The sequence below is a fragment of the Pteropus vampyrus genome, unplaced genomic scaffold, assembly GCF_000151845.1.
Source record: "Pteropus vampyrus isolate Shadow unplaced genomic scaffold, Pvam_2.0 Scaffold11, whole genome shotgun sequence".
NCBI classification, from domain to species: Eukaryota; Metazoa; Chordata; class Mammalia; order Chiroptera; family Pteropodidae; genus Pteropus; species Pteropus vampyrus.
In genome coordinates this window covers 3898470-3918741 of record NW_011888792.1, presented here as the reverse complement: position 1 = coordinate 3918741, position 20272 = coordinate 3898470, and the positions used below count along the sequence as shown (strand labels likewise).

The window sequence follows — 20272 nt, the reverse complement described above, 5'->3', positions numbered from 1 at the left end:
TTTCCCGCGTGTCTCCAGCATCTTCCCCAGTGGTTATTTTAGGGTGGGTGGGTGTGGGTGTGTGTGTGTCTGCAAGCGCCCTGTGCCCATCTGGTTCTAATCCTGGGTATGAATCTATAAGCCAGCTCCACCCATCCCGTCCGCCCCTCGCATTCCTTACTCCATAAATAAATCCAGGTTTTTTGAGCTCTATCATCCAGGAGTACAATAGCGATTGTTTGTTAACGGAGGTTCAAACCCAATATTGATACCGAGTCCAGTAAAAAAAGAAAGAAAGAAAGAAAATATGCTTCTGGCAATTTAGGTGGAAGGGCACCTCCAGTTTTGGAAGCTTTATGTGCTGTCGTCATAATTGCCTCTACCTGGTTACTGTGGATTTACTATGGGGAGAGGGAAGCAGGAAAGCCAGGACCTTTCCTACCGTTGGATTTTCCTTTCAAGCACAGGCTGAACAGCAAAGTGAAAATTCACTGTCCTGGTGTGTCTGCCTCACACTGCTGGCCCACGATCATTCCACAGATCCCTTGCCCCAGCCTCTCTAGACACACCCTAGGGTGCAGGAGGTGTGGTGTGGGTAGGGGCTCGTGATTGTAGCTGCCGCTTTCCCCTTACGGGATCTGAGCAGAAGGGAAAGTCATCTAAGAGCTGCTGTTTCACAAGGTCGGGGCATAGAGCTGCCCCTCCCTTCTCTGAAGTTTGCATGAAGTGCACGTTAGGCTGTAATTAGGGGATCTGGGAGGAGAACTTTCCTGGTGACGCTTTGCTTTTCTTCTGCTCATGGTGAGAAAGTGCCTCCTTCTTCCCAAGACCAGGACCTCTGCCATCCAGTGCCACAAAGAGACATTCTGCGCGCACACACACTTACACCCGCGCACACACACTTGCCCAGAGACAAACTTAAGGTGAGGGCAAAGAGCTCTAGCTTCACTTGATCTCCAGCTCCAACTTCAGCAAGACTTGAGAGCATCTGAACTTCTGGATTTCGGGACAAGGTAAAACTTCCACAAATTTTTTACTATTTCCATCAAACCTTGATGTTTTTAACATTTCAGAAAGCAATGCATATCATGATATATGTATACGTTAAAGCAGATTTTCTTTAATTTTCTTTTGAGTTTAACATAACATCTCAACTTTCTTTAGGATTCATATTGTCAGATTAAACACTGTATTGCAATAAACGAGCTCAGTCTAGAAACAGGGCAAGGACTAACTCTACTATCCTGGCTTTTGCATGTGCTACAATAAATCTGGTAAATGCATGGTTTCTAAGCGATAGCTTTTCCATCTGTGCTTCAACAGGCATTTTTATAACACCTGAGATGAAAAAAAAAAGAATAGAATAGGCTGAAAGAAATGCTTAGGAATGGGACTGTCCATTCCAGATTTATGAATTTTGTTTTAGGGACTATATAGGTTTGTGTGAAAAAAAGAAAGCTACTGTAATCATAGATAATACCTGTTAGATTGATCACCTTTGAAATATTACTGATTTTGGTCCAGGCTTCTGTTAACTGAAATTAAGATAATAGAATTATGATGCATTTCATATACATAATCACGTTGGTGGATAATTTTAATGTGCTGAAAAAATTTTTGTCATAGTCGTTAAGGTTATTTTTTAAAGTTGGTTAAAGGAATTATTTATATGTTGAAACTGTTCACCACCCTAAGCAAATCTGAACTCTTTGGGGGCTTAAATGAAGTTGTTTTCTTCCATTGAATATAACTGTTGTGTTCAAAATAAGATGGTTTATTGTTTTGCAAATAAGTTATTTTCATTTATCACTGGAAAAAATACACAAAGTGGTCAGTACAGTTGGGAATTTTTAGGGTGGAAAGTGTTTCTGTACATGTTCCAGCGTGATGTCATAAAATCAAACATACTGGCTGGCTTCTTGGAAGCTAACGGTTCTTGAGAAATAAAGCCTGTGAATTAATTTCTAAGTGAAATGTAATATTTATTCACTACAAATGTAGTTTCTGGTAACCATTTCTGTGATTATTTCAGTGTACTAAATTTGCAGTAATTTTATACATACTTCACTGACTTCAATATTCTAATGGATCATAAAATGGGAATATTGTTCTACCAAAAATGTATCATCGTAGTTCTCTTTGGATAACGTTTAATGTAATATTTCTTAATCTTTACATCAGTTTTAACTTTACATTCATTTATTTCACCAATAAAGAAGTTTTTCCTTCCATTTATTAAAATAGAAGTTATGCCAAAGGCCTGTTGAACATTTAAGTTTTAGTCTCTAGTTACTATTGGGCTATCTGTTCTTATTAATTTAATTGTTTAAGCTAAGAGAATGACTTTACATTTTGGGTAACTGCTTTCACAAAATTGGAAACAGCTTAAAAATAGGAAAACTAGATAAGGACAAGTAATTTTGCTTAAATTTAACTAAATGAATAAGAGAAAAGCAACAGCCTGTTGAGACTCCTGGTCCCCAGGAAGAGCATACCCTGAGTCCAGTATTTCAGATAGGAGTGTTCAGAAGTCCTGGCTGGGCTTTCTATGAGAAACAAGAAAGAGAGGAATATCATGTTCTTATAAAGTGAGTTATTTATTGTTAGCAAGGCTCTGTCTCTTAGAGGAATGACTGACGCTATAATTTAGAAGTACTGAAGAGACTTTCACAGAGAAGAATCAATTCATTATATCTCTAGTGGTTTCACTTCCTTTTCCTTCCTCTGGGAGCAAGTAACACATCCAGGATAAATACATTTGGAGTATACAGAGTATGAGTAGATGGTCTGCTAAACAGACCTGCCTTTTTAGCACCCTGGGTGTGGAATATTGGCATTTTCTGAGTAGTTGAAGAAGTCTTTGAACCTTTAGGTAGCACTGTGCTTCATCTTTGAAAAGATAAACAAGAATCAAAGTCAGAAAATAACTCTTCTTTTCAGAAAATACTAGTACTAGCTTTGCTCTCATTTCTTTTGCCCCTTGCATGTTTTATTTTCCGGATTACATTTTTAAGATAATGGTATTCCACCAATTAGAATTCCAATGCAATAAATGCAAAGCAAATTTGAAAATAACTTTTACTTTACAGTCTATTGTTGCCTCTAGTTAATTTTCCGATAGTCTGGATTCATTATTAGTAACTATGGTACTCTGTACATGTTATTTAAACATAGTCGGTTTTTTTAAGGTAGCAAAATGTAGTTAGGGGGAAATGGGGAGGACTGGAAACTTGAATATTCTTAGGATTTTAATCAATAGTGTGTAAGGGGGATTAGAGGAAGCAGCTGGTTAAATAAATATGAGGCGTAGAGTGGACGTGATGGTCTAAATTAATAATGCAGCTCTTTATTTACACCATGAATGGGAGGGTCTGTGACAGTTAAGTGTGTAAAGCACGGTCCCTAGGTGCCACCTAGTGGATGAGTCAAAGAAAGCTTTCTCACCAGTCATTAAAAAATTCGGAGATTTCCATTCTGTTGACATTGAACTCTAACTACACACCAAGACACTGGAGTAGGTACTCAGAGTAGAAAATACAGCAAGTGACTTTTATATAATTTAAAAGTCAAGGCACCACTTAACAGTTGATTAAATTCCTGGTGGTTACATTTAAAATCAGTTTACTCTTTACTGGGTAATTTACCGTCAACTTTCTGCGTCCATGAAAATACAGTTTAATAGCCATAACTTGCTTCTAATATAAGATTTGATTTTTACAGAGAAGTCATGGCCTAGTTCAAAAAAGAGTGTGGAGAGTTTGATTCTTGAATCACTGTTTTTTCAATTGGAAATAAATCTCAAGAGTAAATAATTCCTAGCTTAAAAGGTTAGCACACAGATACTAGCATGTATTATTACATATTCTTTAATTTTTCCTTTAATATACAAAGATAATAGTAAAAATCGCTTTTGGATAGTGAGGTATTTTTTACAAAAGATTGCTTTCAAATTCTAATAATTATCACATAGAACAACTTCTTCTATACCTGTTGTTTATCTGTAGTCTTGAAGTAGAAATGTTGCATCCATTAAGTTGACATAATAGAAAAAAAAAAAAAAAGTCCTAGACAAGAACAATCATAAGAAAAGCCAGTGTTTCAAAGAAGCATCAGGTTGTCACAGAAGATTAATTCATCAGAACATTGCACTTGAGAGTTTCGAAAAACTTTTCTCTAGGAGATATACGAATTATTGCTCAAATTGGCTCTTTGCAAGATGTATGACTTAACAGCAACCGTGTTCAGCACATCAGCATTAATCAAGACAAGTTCCAAAATTCAGATTGGAAGGTAAAATACCTCAGACAGAAAAAAAAAAAAAATGATTAATCTGTTATTCGCTGAGCTATAACCCACAAATCGAGTTAGGCCTGCTGGTGTGGAATGGAAGTTTTCTATTTAGGGAACTTTGGTTTTGTGTACAGCAGTGAGACCTACATGGCGAAAGAAAAAGGGCAGCTCGTTAAGTCTTTTTTCATTAATGCTGCAAAATTATAGCCTGAATTGATCAGAGGTGATGGCTGGAAACACTAACAACCATGCAAAATAAAGCATATTATCTTAATTTGTATTTCCAATAAGTCATTATCCACCGGAAGCAAGACATTCTGTTGACAATTTCATCTGATCCTCCTTGTGATTTAGAATGATTCACAGACTCGCTCTAGTGAAAGAGCTAGTGAGAGATTGCCTAAAAGTCAGAGGTCCGAAAGTAGACATTTAGTCATGGAATGGAAAATTGTTACAAGAAGTTTTCATGATTTCAGATGATTTAATGATACTATTCAAGAACAAACTTTATAAGAGAGAACAGCAAGCTCTCTGAAATGGTCTGATGCTACTGGGTTCTTGGCTATATTGTAGTAGCTCCACATAATGGCTTCTCCTGGTGATGGAGACCAGCAGGGGGCTGGCTGGTATTGAAGAGCTCTTAGTTATGTTCAGATTAAAGCCAGGATTTGTTTAAAATACCAAATGTCGCTGGACTATTTTGAGCTTCTATTCACTGTTCTATAGCTTAACAGGGGGTGAGAGAGTGATACCTGAAATGGGGTTACTGCTAGAGGGTCAGGGGGCTTTGCAAAACAAAGCAAAACAAAAATAACAAAGCAAACTTACAGAGCAAAAATCACTTAGAAAACATACTAACGTTCAGGGATCGGTTCTCAGTCTTACAAAGCAACAGAAATTTCCCCTTTTGTCCAAAGAACACAATTTACTTGATTGGTTACTGTATTCCAACTACATTTACAGTATTAAATAAAATCCAATTAAGTTAAATACATTCAGATTCTGATTTTTGTTAAACTTTTCACAAAATTTTATGGATAATATCTTGGCACCATTTCCACCTGTGCTATGTGAATTTTTCTCATTTTGACTCTTTTATTTTGAATTTGGGGATTATTGCATTTCACCATTCATGCTTCCATTTGCTCCTTCAACAAATAATTACTGAATACTTGCTATTTGCCAGTCACTACATGCTGGGTCCTCACTTTATACCATGAAAATTTGTTCTAAAAAAAATCAGAAAGTCAAAATTAATAGTAACAAATCAAAATGTTATAAGTTCCTGAGATACACTTTGAGTAACAGAAACAACCGAAAAGTTCTAGCCTCATAGTTTTCGTATTAAGAGATTATTGAGCACGCATCTTTAAAATCATTTTCCCTTGTTTGCCATCTCCTAGCTGAGTGGATAAGAGCTTTGTTTCTTGGTTGTGTGGGCACAGATGGGCCTGGGAGGGTAGCTCTGATACTCCAGAACCCCAGGAGGCCAAGTATTTGTCTACTCGGATGGACAGGAAAAGCAAAAAATCATTTGCCCACAGTTGCTGTCCACAGGTTTGCAGCTAAAATTCAGATTGAGCCCAGAATGATTTAGTGCTTACCGGTTGCCACAGGCACCATGCTGGGGGATGCAGCAGAGCGATTGGCTTGTGAAGTTCTCAAGCTAGTGGGGAAGACAGATGGAAGGCACGTCATGAATCACTAGTAAAATTTGCCAAGTAGGTGCAGTTTGCCTTCCCAGTCTCCTGGGTCTTTTTCCTTTGTACTTATCTAAACTTCTCCCCACCCCACCTCATAAACTGAAACTCCTGTTCTCCACCCTTCAACCCAAAAGATCTGATACTTCTGTGGTTTATTGATTTCTTGACCGAGTGATTACCCCTAAGTGTGAATGAGTTTCACTCAGGCATTTACATTTCAAGCCTTTTATCTCTTCAAAGTAAATGTTTTGTTTTCTGTAAAAAGAATTTCAAATATCTGAAGGCCTTGACATCCTTTACACCAAAGGATGTAATTACACTGATTTAGTCTTCCATGGTCTTCAAACTCTCAGTGATCCCCACTCCAGCCTGAGTCCAAAGGGATTCCCTCAAGGCCTGTTTCCAGAAACTTGATGGACCTTGGGTCCTGTTAATCACTGGCTCCTTTTAGCTGAGCCTGATCAACCTGTCTTCCCACCGGCCCCCCAGAGCTTTACCCAGACTGAGTCTCCCCTCCCCAACCACAAGGGCCATCCAAGCCCATTTCTTTGAACCCTTCTGTTCACTTTGCCACAACCTAGTCCAGGTCTTCTCAGCCCTTCATTACCATGCTTGGGTTGCTGCCCCTGAACAGGTAGAGCACCTACAGCTTATTCTGTTCTACTTTTGAGCCCTTATGACACCCCAAATTTCTGGCTCTAGAAGGAGGGAGCAGTGAGAATCCACATATACAGTCCAAGAATTCCTCCAAGTCAAGGGGCAAAAGGAGAAAGAGATGCGCACGAGGCAAACATAGGAATTAGCCATCATGTTGAAAATACGAGTCAAAGCCAATATCTTTTTAAAATATGTGGTCAGGTACTTAACTGCAATTGGTTTCAGAGAAATTTTGACATCGATGGCGATTATAGATTCTGGAAAACTAACTGCAGAAAAAGAAACAGTGAAAATTTGTTTTGGCTTTATAATAGTAACACTAATCAGGGTTATTTGCTTAAATTTCTTCCCATTTTTTGTTTAGTTACCATATGGCATGATGATGGTTGTGTTTCGTTAGCTGTTTCTGGTTTATTTATGTTCTCTTCGATTCCACTCCTTTGATTATGCCACCATAGTTTGGTTCTCCTGCAGGATACTGATCTGATGTTCGAACATACAGATGTGCTCTCTATTTTTTAAACTGCTAGGACTGATGGCCCAGATTGAGTGTGTTGGTTTCTTTCCCCTTCTCCCCGATGGCCTAAAAGAGAGGGAACATTGGCCTGCATTCACCTCTCTAGAGGATATAAATGCCTGACATTCAGTAGGTGCCCTATAAATGCTTACTGTTGCTGCTGTCAGTGCCCAGGACAGTGCTGAAAGTGAGGCTTCGGAGGTCTCCCTGCCTTCTCTCCCAAGTACCTACATTTCGGATGTGTGAACACCTCCCAAGCCCAGGCCATTCCCTGACTCTGTCTTGATTTCCTCATTAGTCTTCTTCCTATCGTTCAATGTCATTAAACTCATAAACTCTTCTCAGGTTTAACTAATAATAGTACTTGATGTAAAATTAATAATGTAAATAAAATTAATTGACAATTTCAGTAAATCTCTAAATTTAGGGAAGGCGGGACTTTAGGGAGGCAAGAAATGAGTGTAGAGAGGCCTTGGAACAGCCTGGGCACAATCTAATAAGGCACATTGATTGCATGGGGGAGAGAAGTCACAGATAGTGTGAATGTTTCAAGAGTGGACAATAACACAAAGAGAGATGCTAGTGACTAAACTTGGGAATAAAGGAAAAATAATAATTTCTGGGAGAAAATGGTTAGTCTGACTTTGGAAGTGCCTTTGAGGCAGCCAGGAACCAGAGCTAAATGAACATACCATAAGCACAGGGGAGAGGTCATGGCTAGAAATAGATTTGGAAGTCTTTGGTATCAAACGAGAGCTGAAAATCATATGGAAGAGAAAAGGAGATCATCTCAGGGAAGAACAAAGGGAGAACAGTGGACCAAGAACTAAAACCCAGGAAGAAATTGGTAAGAATGAGTTTGTCATTATTTTTGCATCATTTTAACTTTTATTTTATCAACTGTCAATGTCCACTGAGTTGGCCTACACCGGTTTTATTAATCCTTATATCTCACAGTCTTAGTCTTCTGCATGTAGAAGGTGCCAGACATGTTTGTTGAATTAAATTAAAATGTCATTTCCAAGCCTTGATGCTCTAATGATAGATTTTCATAATGATAACCCTGAACCTGAGTAAGATCTAAAAATGCCTGAATTGTAGTTATTTATTCAATTTTGCCCAGTACTGAGCTAGCGTTAAATATATGTTGTTGCATTTTGTTGTTTAAATATCAGTAATCAATGTGTGGTGTAGATGGTAATTCACCAGAGAACTTGATTAACGTCAACCCATGTTGTTTAGCTTAACATATAAACGAGTTCACCACAGAATGCAGAGTAGTTAGGGTTCATTTAGAATTCTTTTCCTAGTTCCTTGATCCTGAAGACTTCTAAATCTAGGTCAGATTTGGAGACCAGAATCTTAGATTACTGATTTTCTCAACAACTTATTTTTTTTTTTCTCTAATTCTCCCTCCCACCACATCCCGTCCTCCACTAAAGTTGCAAAATACAATGAATAATGGAATAATTTTTAGTTTAAGTATATTCCAAATATTAGATGGTACATCCTTATGCCAAAGAGATTATTTACTGTCTATCCGAAGTTTATATTTAACTGGATATCCTGTATTTTCTATTGGCTAAATGTGATAACTTTACCTCCCTTAAAATTTCTATAACTAGAATATGGCAAACAAGAATTTCTCCATTAGACTTCTAAACACTTTCCTACTAAAGGTCAACAAATGAAGTTACTGAATTTGTTGTCACTAGTGAGATAAATGCACTAAATAAAATTATCTAACTACAATATACCAATCAAGATGAAAACTTATAAAACATAACTATGGTGTTACATACCCTATATACTAATAGCTATCTTATGAATATCATAAATGTATATTAATGATCATTTTTTTTAGTCTATGTAAAATATTTTTAAATAGTGTATGTTAAAAAATTAAACTTTTAATTTTCACCTTAAGTTAGCAATAATAGTAAAACAAATATTTTTAAATGAAAGAGCATACATTCAGAAAGATATAAATAATGTACAACAGGCATAAATTCACAAATATTTTAATTGTAGAATATCTGAGAGATCTTTTCCCTTGTTACATTGTAGTTGTGCTGCCACCTTGTGATGTTTTGAGGTATGACAATTTAATTCTGTCCATTCACTTGTTATATCAGATTGACAATTTGATCAATGTTAAAATTATTCCTTGCGTGATTAATATTTTTTATTTTATCCCAACATATCATATATTTTAATATTAATAAATGGCTCTCAACTATCCAGTGCAAATATTTTCTAGGAGTTTAATATACTGTCTGCAAATTAGTATAGCATTCTTGAAATAATTACTAAATTATAAATCATTTAATACTGTATTAACCCCTGGTGAATTTGGGTTGTATCTGAATATATGTTCAGTTTACTTGACTTTTTAACCTAAATTTCCCATAAACTTGAACTCAAAATGTCCAAAATTGAACTTATTATCTCCCTTCTACCATGCCTCGTCTGTGTAATTAATATGTGGATACCAAGACCATATAACTTATTATCCAAACCAGAATGCTTTTGAAAGTGAAATGGGTGCCTTACTGATTATTCTAGCTAAGGAGATAAAAACCAAGCAAACTAGTCTTCTTATATATAAGTTAAAAATCATCATAATCTCAATCACCTGAACTAAAAAATTTGCAGTTACAGACTACTGGTTCATCGAACTGAGCTGAAACCTCTATATTAGACTTCCTATATTCCTTCTACCTATTTGCTCCTTTCATCTTCATTTTCTTCTCTATTATGTTTGCTGACATTTTCAATGTCTTTGTCTTGTTGTCTGCAGAGGGATCTACCTACTAAAAATCCTTTTTAGGATAAATATAGCTGTTCACTTAATTCACATTTGCTCCCAACTACTGAGAACTGTTAGGAAAAATTCGTATCACTGCATAAAATGGGACCACTCTACAACTTCATGGTATCTGACTTTATCTGGATCTTTGATGCTGTGTGGCAGTTCTACCATATTTCTTAAAAGTTTTTTTGCTTCTTGACCTCCCTGTAGCAGATGCCCAAGCCTCCCTAATTCATACTGAAAATAGAAGACCTCTGTAAAGAACTCACTGTATGGCCACCCAAACTAGTCCCCGATGACTAGCATCCCCATATATTCTCTTTTTTCCCTTCTATTAGGGGAGAAAAAAAGGTCTCTTTTACTTCTAAGAGTCTAAGGCAGATATTGCCCCCTGAGCTCTAGATCCTTTATCCTTTGTGTTCTCAAAAACATTCCTTGTCAATGAGCTTTTTTCTCTCCTGTGTTTTCAACCTCTCCCACCCTATTGGCATTTAATCATGGTCAATTTTTTTTGTCTTAAAAATATACAACTTTCCTACTCTCACATACATTCTATCCTACCAATCTTTCTCCTTCCCATCAGAGCCAGGTTTCATAAACTTACTGTGCTTACTCTCTACGCCCTCACCCCCTCCACCCCTCAGCTTACTGCAATGTGCTTTCTCCCTCATCTTCTCCACTGAAACGCTCCTCATCAGAGTCACCAATGATTTTCTTTCAATATGTTTTCTAGGTGGCATTAAATGCTGGTGACCATGCTCCCTTCACAATAATCTCTACCCTTGGCTTCTGTGACATCACACTCTGCTAGTTTTCCATTGACTTCTTTGATTACTCCATCTTCGTCTCCAATTCAGGCTTCTGAGGAGAAGTCTACCTAGCCCTTAGCAGCCTGTATTCTAATAGCCCGGGACGCCTTGCCCTCACTCTTGGTTTTCTCCGTGTGAATTCATATACTCCTCTGCATTAAACACACTGCCACCTGTGTGCCCTTGACTCCCAGATTGCTATATCTGCCCTGGAATTTTCTCCTGAGTGTCCAAACCACAAACGTCTCATAACTAGGCAGTCTAACGAACATCTCGAACTTCACAGGTCCCAAATGAACAGCTTTTCTTTCTCCCGAATTTGAACTTCTCCAATTTTATCTAGTTTAGTAAATGGTGCCATTTCTCTCCACTTAGTATCCAGAAACAGAAACATGATAGAATCATCATGTTGATTCTATCCCGTAAATATTTTTTGAATATATACACTTCTATCTTCGTTAGCATAAACCCTGCCATTTGTCACTATCCACTCTTGCCTGAAGTCCTGTAAACCTTACCCACTGGTCTCTGCATCTCCAGACTTGTTGCTTTCTAATGCATTCTCCCACATTGAAGCTGGAGTAATCTGTCTAAAGTGTAAATCTGGACATATTTGCCTGCTTAAGCCCTTCGATGCCTTTCTATTGCTGTGAAAATTTAGCCCAAATTATTTAGTATTATTTGCAAGGTTATAAGGATCTCCTCATCTAAATTACCCAGCATACCAGCTGACAGAATCAAATGACCAAAAAAAAAGACAAAAGAACAGAAAATAGAAACGGGTCAGTAGGAGATCTAAATATTAATGTTATCAGATCCATATTTTATGTTATGAAATTAGATTCTAAGAGAATTTTACCAAAGAAGTAGAAATTCTAGAACTGAGGAAATGTAATAACTAAAATTTAAAACTTAATACATAAGTTTATGAAAAGTTTAGACACATTGAAGAGATGATTAGTAAGCTGGAAAATAGGCCAGAAAAGATAACCAGACTAAAATCTGACAGAAAAAGGAAGAAAGATACTGGGTGGGGCAGAGGAGTCAAAGGTAGTATATGGAATACAAATAGTAGCATCCCAAAATGAGAAACAGCAAACGGAGCAGAAACAATCTTTTAGAAATAATAGCTTGTGACTGTCCACGTCACAGATTCAAGAAGCACAACAGACCCAACAGGATACATACCAAAAAATAAAAAATCCATACCAAGAAATGGTATAGAAAATCTGCTGACAAAAACAGAAACTCTTAAAAGTTTCCAGAAACACAAAGCTAAGAAGTAGTAAAATCTACTAGTGGGAAATTTTGCTTTTCTTTCCACTTTAGAATATGACAAAAATCAGCAGGTTGGCTTGACTGTATTGAGTAGATATTCTCTGCTCACTCCACTTTCTTTGAGAGAGCACAGTCTTCAAGCCTGGAGGGATCTCAGTGTTCCTAGTTCTCTGAAGGAGCTGGACTGAAATAAATTTTAGTGGTGATTCAGTTTCTGCAATCTGTTTCCAGATGTTATACAGGCTTATTGCTATCTAGAAAATATTCTGGAAGCAGTTGAGAGATTCATATCCATCTTTATCACTAAGGTTATTATTTTTAATCTTGGATACCTCGTATTTCAAGAAGTGGAAAGTGTAAACACCAATCACTCAGAAAAACATTCTAAAAATAATAATTCAAAGAAAGAATTCAATGAAGCACTGCTAAAACCATAAAATGCATTTTACTGTTATTTGTGAAGTTCAGTGGATCTGTGAGTAGACTCAAACCAGGTATATGACTTGAAACATTATTTTTTTTTTTTCTGTTTGAGGGAAGAAGCTTCTTTAATTTTGTAACTTTATCACTATCTGATATTATTTTAAATTACAAAGAGGAAATTAATATAATTATTGAGAAGTTTGTGATTTATACAGGGTATTTTACAATGTTATAACTATTTGTTTAAGGCACTGAAAGGCAGATCTTGGTAGCTAAAGTAAATGCAAATTTATCACAAAGATGCTGATCAGTAAAATCTCCAGAATATCTATCTTCTGTTTCCAAACATTCAAGCAGTTCTGTCCTCTAGTTCTTTGTTCATGCGCTTTTCTCAGGCAGCAATCCCTCCCCCCTTTATCCCTCTCACCTGAAACAGGGCTCATGCCAGGATCATTAACATAACACATCATCCAGGCAAATTTTCATTGTACCACTACCTGGAATTCATCACTTACTTCTCAATTCTCTCTTAATATTATTTGTACCACAATTACTTTACTGAGCATTCTTTTCCGTGTACTTATACTATAATTAATTGCTGATATGTCTTTCACTGAATTAGAGCCTCCTTGTTAGTAGATTGTTTTATCCATCTGATGTCCTTCAGAATACTGACCTCAAAGCTTGGACAGAGTTCAAAGACCTGATCTGTTCCAAGCTTCCACCCACTATAGGAATCCCTTGTGTAATGTAATTGACAAATGTTTGTTGATCTGATTCAACACCTGCAGTGACAGAAAGTACTATGTTTTTCACGGGGTAATTCATTTCACTTTTAGAATACTTACCAAAAAGTTCTTCCTGACATTGTGCAAAATCAGCTTCCTTTACTTCCATTCATTTGTTCTAGTTTTGCCCTGCAAAGCTACATTGAATGTTTAATATCTTCTCTAGTTCATCGTTGGAAAATTTACTTCTAAGTGCAAAACATCATTTTGTTTCTGTAAAATTTTATTATTCTAGGAACATAGTTCCACTCTGCAGATCATTTAATATATTCTAGCTTCCAAGCCACACTGCAATCACTTAGTATTAACTTTATAGCCCATGTGCAGGCTTTGAATCTTGAAATTCTAAGACTAAGAGGAAACCCTTATTTATAATAACTGACTGGAAAGCAAACCTCTTGATTGATCTTGCTCACAGAATTATAGAAATGAATTAGATAATGTCTTTGTCACTGGAAAGGTCTCGTTTTATTAAACAAATAACTAGCGCAGCGAAGGAATGGAAAATAAATGTCAATACAGAGTTGAAAACCTTTATTTTGTAAATAGAAGGCATTGATCATGTGCACTCATTTATCATGACTTTATTGCCTTGCATATTGTTACTATTTCAAAGTAATCTTAAGACAGGGAGCGGAATGAGAAGAGATCGTACTATCATTAAATATCTACATCCTTAAACTGTTGTTATTAATGGTAATGCATTAATTGTAAAGGTAAAACAAAATAGTTTGAGTGTTTGAGATCTAAACATTAAAGGAAAATACCAATTTACTTATAAAGAAAAATTTGATCTTTTTTTAATTTATTTTTTAATTTTTTTATTTCAAGTATACAGTACCTTGGTTCATAAAACGATCCCCCCAATTGCACCCTCCATCCCCTGACCCTCCACCTAGCCAATGTATTAATGCTAACTGCATTCCCTGTGCTGTGCTTCCCATTCCCGTGACCATCCATCAGCTACTAATGTGTCCTTCTTTAGCCCTTCACCCCATTCTCTCAGCTCCCAAACTCCCTCCTCTCTGTCTGACACCAAATTGTCCACTATATTTGTGAGTCCGTTTTTGATTAGTTTATTCTTTTTATTCCTTAGATTCCACATATAAGTGAAATCATCTAGTGTTTATCTTTCTGTCTGACTTAAATATCTTTTAGGTCCATCAAAGCAATTTTTTACATCCCCTTCCTTTTCCTATGTAGGGGTCTTGTTTTCTTATCCTTTCAGCCACAATATCTTTTGGTTGGAGCACTTAATTCTTTTCCAGTTAAGATACTTATTGATTGGAATGTAGTTGTTACCATTCTTTATTCCTGTTTTTGACACATGTTTTTTTCTTCTTAAAGAAGCCCCTCCAATATTTCCTGTAATACTGGCGTGGTGGTGATAAATTCCTTTAGCTTATGTTTGTCTGGGAAGCTCTTTATCTGTCCTTCAACTCTAAATGATAGCTTTGCTGGATAAATTATTCTTCATCCTGTCAAATATTTTTTGCCAAGCCCTTCTGTCCTGCATAGTTTCTTTTGAGAAATTAGCTGCCAGTCTTATGGGTTTTCACTTATATGTAATTATTTGTTTTTCTCTTGCTGCTTTTAATATTTTTTCTTTGTATTGAAACTTTGGCATTTTAATTATGATGTATCTTGGTGTGGGCCCCTTGGATTCTTTATTTTTGGGATTCTCTGAGCTTCTTGGGGTTTTATGTCCATTTCCTTCACCAGGTTAGGAAAGCTTTCCATCATTATTTCTTCAAACAGCTGTTCAACATCTTGATTTTCTTCACTTAAGCTGATTAGATGAATATTTGGAGCCTTAATAGCATCCTATATCCTCCTTAAATTATTTTTATAGTCTTGGCATCTTTTTTCTTGCCATTCTGATTGAGTGTCCTTGGCTTTCCTGTCCTCTAGATAAGACATTTGATCCTCTTCTTTATTCACTTTGTTTATTCCTTTGTTTATTCCATTTAATATACTTCTCATCTCAGATAATGTGTTCTTCATTTCAGACTGGTTCCTTTTAATAATTTCCATTTCTATTTTTATGTTTTTTATCTCTTTGTTAAAGTTTTCACTGAATTTATCTACACTTCACAAAAGATCATTGAGCATCTTTATAACCAGTGCTTTGAACTCTGCATCTGTTAGATTACTTGACTCCATTATATCTGGATCTCTGTTCTCTTCTCTTATGTGGTTTCTGTTTCTTTGTCTTCCCATTTTGGCTGCCTTTCTGTGTCTGTTTCCATGTACTAAGCAAAGCTCCTAAGTCTCCCAGTCTTATTAGTGTGCCTTTGTGAAGTAGGTGTCCAGTGGCACAGTCCTGAGAGGGGTTCAGCTGCAGGCCAAACTTGGCCCCAGTCTCTACCCCTCTGGGGCCACCTGTTAAGATTCAGCAAGCAATCCACAGATGCTGTACTTATAGTTACCTCAAAAGGCCACACCAGAAACAGAGGCCAGCTGCCTCCACCAGTGCGGGTCTCAGCAAGGAGCACCTGACCCACTGAGTATATACCTGGATGTGGCTTGGGTAGGGCCCAACTTGGGGTAGGCAGGGTAGGGAATCATCTGGCCGGAGCGACCTTTGTTATCCAGTCTGATGACCTGGCAGCTATGGCGGTGCTGTGTCCAGCACACTGGTATGGGGGAGGGCTCAACAGGGAACAGTGGATACCACTGGCACTTCTGTACAGACCGAGGTGCCAAGACTATAAAAATTATGCTCTTTTCCTTTTTACTTTGGACCCTCACTCCGACAAAGTCTTCCTGTAAGTCCCTGGTGCCCCCTGCGTGCACTCAAATTGACACTGGTGGTCAGTGTGAGTGGGTCTGTCACCGCGAATATCCACTCGCAGACACGGCCCCTTTAAGAGACATCTGCTGCTGCTGCAGCCTCCGTCTCACTCAGCTGCTGGAGACCAGGCAGCCCCGTGTACTCAACCTGTCCTACCCTCTGCCATTGCAGGGTGATTTCGTGGACTTGTATGGCTTATTCATCTGGATCCCAGGCGATTTTTCCTTGCTACTGCTCCTTATTATCATCACAACTTTGATTTGGTAGCCAGAGGGATGAACAGAGCCTCTGTCATCTACGCCATTTTTTTCTCTCCTCCAAAATTTGATCTTAATTCACATTACTGTATATTCTAGGAAAAAAACACACCCCCGACCCTGTCATCCCTCCTTGCCTGCACCAGCGTGACAATGTTCATGCTAAGGATGAGAGATGAATAATCTGCAACTCCTGAATAATGATAACACTTCTAAACTATGAATGTAATAGATTTGCTATAGGCCAGTTAAGTGCCACCTCAAACTTATGGGAGGGGAGAGGGTACTTCTGAGATGAGATATGTGTAGTATCTAGAAGACTAGGTGGACAGTTATCTTCTTTCAGCACTTCAAAGATCTTGCTCCACTGTCTCCTTGCTTGCATCGTCTCAGACAAGCAATCTGCTCAATCTTTACCTTCGTTCCTCTGTACACAGCATACCTTTTTACCTCTGGCTTTTTTTTCCCCCCCAGATTTTCTCTTTTCCACTGGTTTTATGCAATTTCATTATTATGGCCTTGCTTTAATTTTCTTTAATGTTTCTGGTGCTTGAGATTTGTAGAGCTTCTTGGATCTGTGGGTTTGGAGTTTTCAACAAATTTGAAAATTGTCAGCCATTATTTCTTCAAATTTTCTTTCTACTCCTTCCCTCTTCTTTGAAGGCTCTAATTACCTACTTCTTTGGCCACTTAAAGTTGTCCTGCTGTTGAATTATGCTCTTTTCCTTTTTACTTTTCAGTATTTTTTTTTCCTCTATTTGTCTTACTTTGGATAGTTTCTATTTTAACATCTTCAAGTTCATTAATCTTCTGTGTTGTCTAAACTGTCATTAATCTCATTCAGTAAATTTTTCATCTTGGGCATTGTTATTTTCATCTCTAAATGTTTTATATGGGTCTTTTGTAAATGTCTTTTCCGTGCCTCTATTTAACATGTTCAATAATTCCAGCTTCTTGAGCATTTGGAACATAGTTATAATAGCATTTTAGTATTTTTATTTATTGTATTTGCCAAATGTATGTACTAATTCTATCATAAGTTTCATTTCTGGGTCAGTCTATTGATTGATTTTTCTCTCCATTATTTTTTGGGGGTATTTTCCTGTTTCTTTTCATGCTGGTAGCTTTTTATTGTGTGCCGTAAAATTTGAATTTTATCTTATTTCGTGTGGAATATTTTTTATTCCTACAAATTTTATTATGCTTTGTTTGGGGATGTGGTTTAGGTACTTAGAAACATTCTGATTCTTACAGATCATTCTTGTAAGCTTTGTTATGTGGCACCAGAGCTGCATTTAGTTTAGTATTAATTTTTTCCCACTACTAAGTAAAGATTCTTCTTAAGACCCTATACCAATGTCCCATGAATTATGGGGTTTTCTACTCTGGCTTTTAGAAACAGGGTTGATTGCCGGTGCTATTTGACTGCTAATCCTTGAGAATGATTCTTCCCTGGACTTGGGTAGATTCCTCAGCCACATGTACTGATCAGTGCCCAAATGAATATTCTGGGGGCAGAGTCTATAAATCTCCTGATTGTGCCACTCGTCTCCCTCTCTTCACTTCTCCTCTCCATGCCTTGCCATTATTCTGCCCTGTGATCTCTAGCTTCCTTGGATTTCCAGAACTCGAGGCTCCATCCCCTCAAGTTGTCCAATAGGTTCTGCGTATGTACCATTCCTGCACTGCAGCTTGAAAACTTTCTTTAGGCAATAAGCTGGGACAATCACAGAGCGCACTTCACTTGTTTCCAGTTAATCAGATGTTACTGTTCTTTGCCTGATGTCCACTATCTTGAGTGCTATTTCTTTCTATATTTTGTCCATTTTCTTTTTAGTTGTTTTAGACGTGAAAGTAAATACTGCTCTTCTTACTCCCTTCATCAGAAATTGAAGTTCTAGATGTTTTTATTTTCATCTTTTTGCTTTTATTTTTCTAGTTTCTCTAAAATAGTACACACACACACACACACACACACACACACACACACACAACTTAGGATAATAAAAATATGTGACTTATTTCGATAATATAGGCAGTGTAATTTTAAACAATTTATTTGGTTATCACTCACATTAACATGCCTAATATCTAATAAATAGCTACATAATGTTTAACTTCTTTATCAATATCCAAATTATATCAGATATTCTTTCCTCTAAAGAGAAAATCATAGGCACACAAATTTAGGAGAAAGAAAAAATGAAAAGACCTCTTTTGAAAAGAAAGATGTGTGACTCTTTAGATTTATAAAACCTATGTTAATAAACTCTAAAAAATGTTACAATGGTATCTATGAGAATAGCATTTACTTAGCTTTAAATATGAATTACCCAACATTTTCCTTATTCTAGATTCCAACGTATTCCTCAAAATGTTTTAATAATAACTTTAAGTCCCCATTTACAGATGTTTGTTCCATGACCAAGAGGTAATGAGAATTCCATGGCCTAAGTGCTCCACTTTGAATAACATTTTACATTTTCCCCAAACTCGGAAATTCATCACACTACTAAGAACTGGTTTCTACATCTGTTACTTTGGCTTTTATGATCTCCTTGGGTGGCTCATTTGTTCTTGGCATTTCTAAACCTCAAGTTATGAAACAATCTCTCTGAAAAAGGTATTGAAGATTTTTAATTATTTTCTTACTTTGGCTGTTTATGGAGCAAAAAGAAATTAACCAAGATATTTTCAAAATTTAAGATTATCCTTTCCATTATATCTAGCCCAAACAGATATGACAGCGTACTGATGCCAGGAATGTGTCCTATGCAGGCTTTCTTTTTAAGTAAGGTAAAGATTGCTTACTTGATTCATTGAAACTTCTGGGTGGTCTTTTTAAAAAATAGCCTTTCGAAGAAAGTAGTGAACTAATAATGCTGTAAATTTAAAATAACATTCGTCCTTTAACTTTGAAGCTAAGAAAGAATGAATAGCAATTCAGTGTTTTTGTTTATTCATATAAAATTTCTATCTCTGACTTTTAAGAGGGAAAAATTTTATATAAATCCAAAGGGAGAGATCTTTATTTAAAAAAGATGTGTATGTATTTAAGAGTGTGTGTGTGTGTGTGTGTGTGTGTGTGTGTGTGTGTGTGTGTGTAAACTACTTGGTTTGCTTATTTTTATATGTAAATAGATATACACATACTACATTCTATATTGAAATCAGTGTATATTAAATTTAAAATAATCTGTGGATATGTAATAAAGAACTTCTTCCATTTCTGAAATTGGTCATTACATAGCCTTATTTCACACATTTGATTTTTTCAGGTCTGAAATCACCCTTATGTAGTCTCTTGATATTATCCCCACCATTACAGTTTGCCTTAGGCAAAATACTAATGCAGTTGAAGTTGCTTTTGTGGGCACTCCATTCTCTTCCAGAGACTCCTTTTTCCTTTTTACTCTTCTTGACAGTAAAAAAATTATATTTCAGTTGTGAGGCTTTTCACTGCCCTTAAAAATATCCATCTAGGCAGCTGTCCCCTCCAGAGAAACATAGGGCAGGTTGATAGTATTTGTGATCTTCAGTACTCAGATGCCCATAACTATGACTTTCATTACTACCCTGGCTGTGTCTGTCAAACAATTTGACAGTGAAAATAGTCACCATTTTTGTGCTCAGAATGTTCAATGTTGGCCTTGGCTAAATTTAGTGACCCCAAACCCTCTCCACCCACCCACCCCAAATAAAAGGGATAGTCCAATTAATTCTGCCATTTGAAAAAGAAAATCTTCTACAAACAGAGGCCTAATAATTGGGACAAATGACTAGTGGAGTGAGCAAATTTAAATAAGATAAACTATGCGCCTGTTGTAGACTTTGCAAATCCTCCAGCAAGCTCATTCTAAATGGCATTTTTGGCTGTGTAAATACAATGTCTATACAAAGAAATGTACCTAAATCTGAATACAGAACATTGAATAAAGTTCTCCGTGGTGCTGGTAAGCTTCATC

At 36.7% G+C, this 20272-nt stretch overlaps 1 protein-coding gene across 1 annotated transcript in view; it reads left to right on the top strand.

The window, feature by feature from the left end:
• The first annotated feature begins 712 nt into the window (after nucleotides 1-712).
• The window catches only part of HAPLN1 (hyaluronan and proteoglycan link protein 1), a 64953-nt gene continuing 45393 nt past the window's right edge, over nucleotides 713-20272 (top strand). Inside the window, exon 1 of the mRNA XM_011377741.2 lies at nucleotides 713-992. The gene's annotated coding sequence lies outside the window, so the exon portion shown is untranslated. The remainder of the gene's footprint in view (nucleotides 993-20272) is intronic.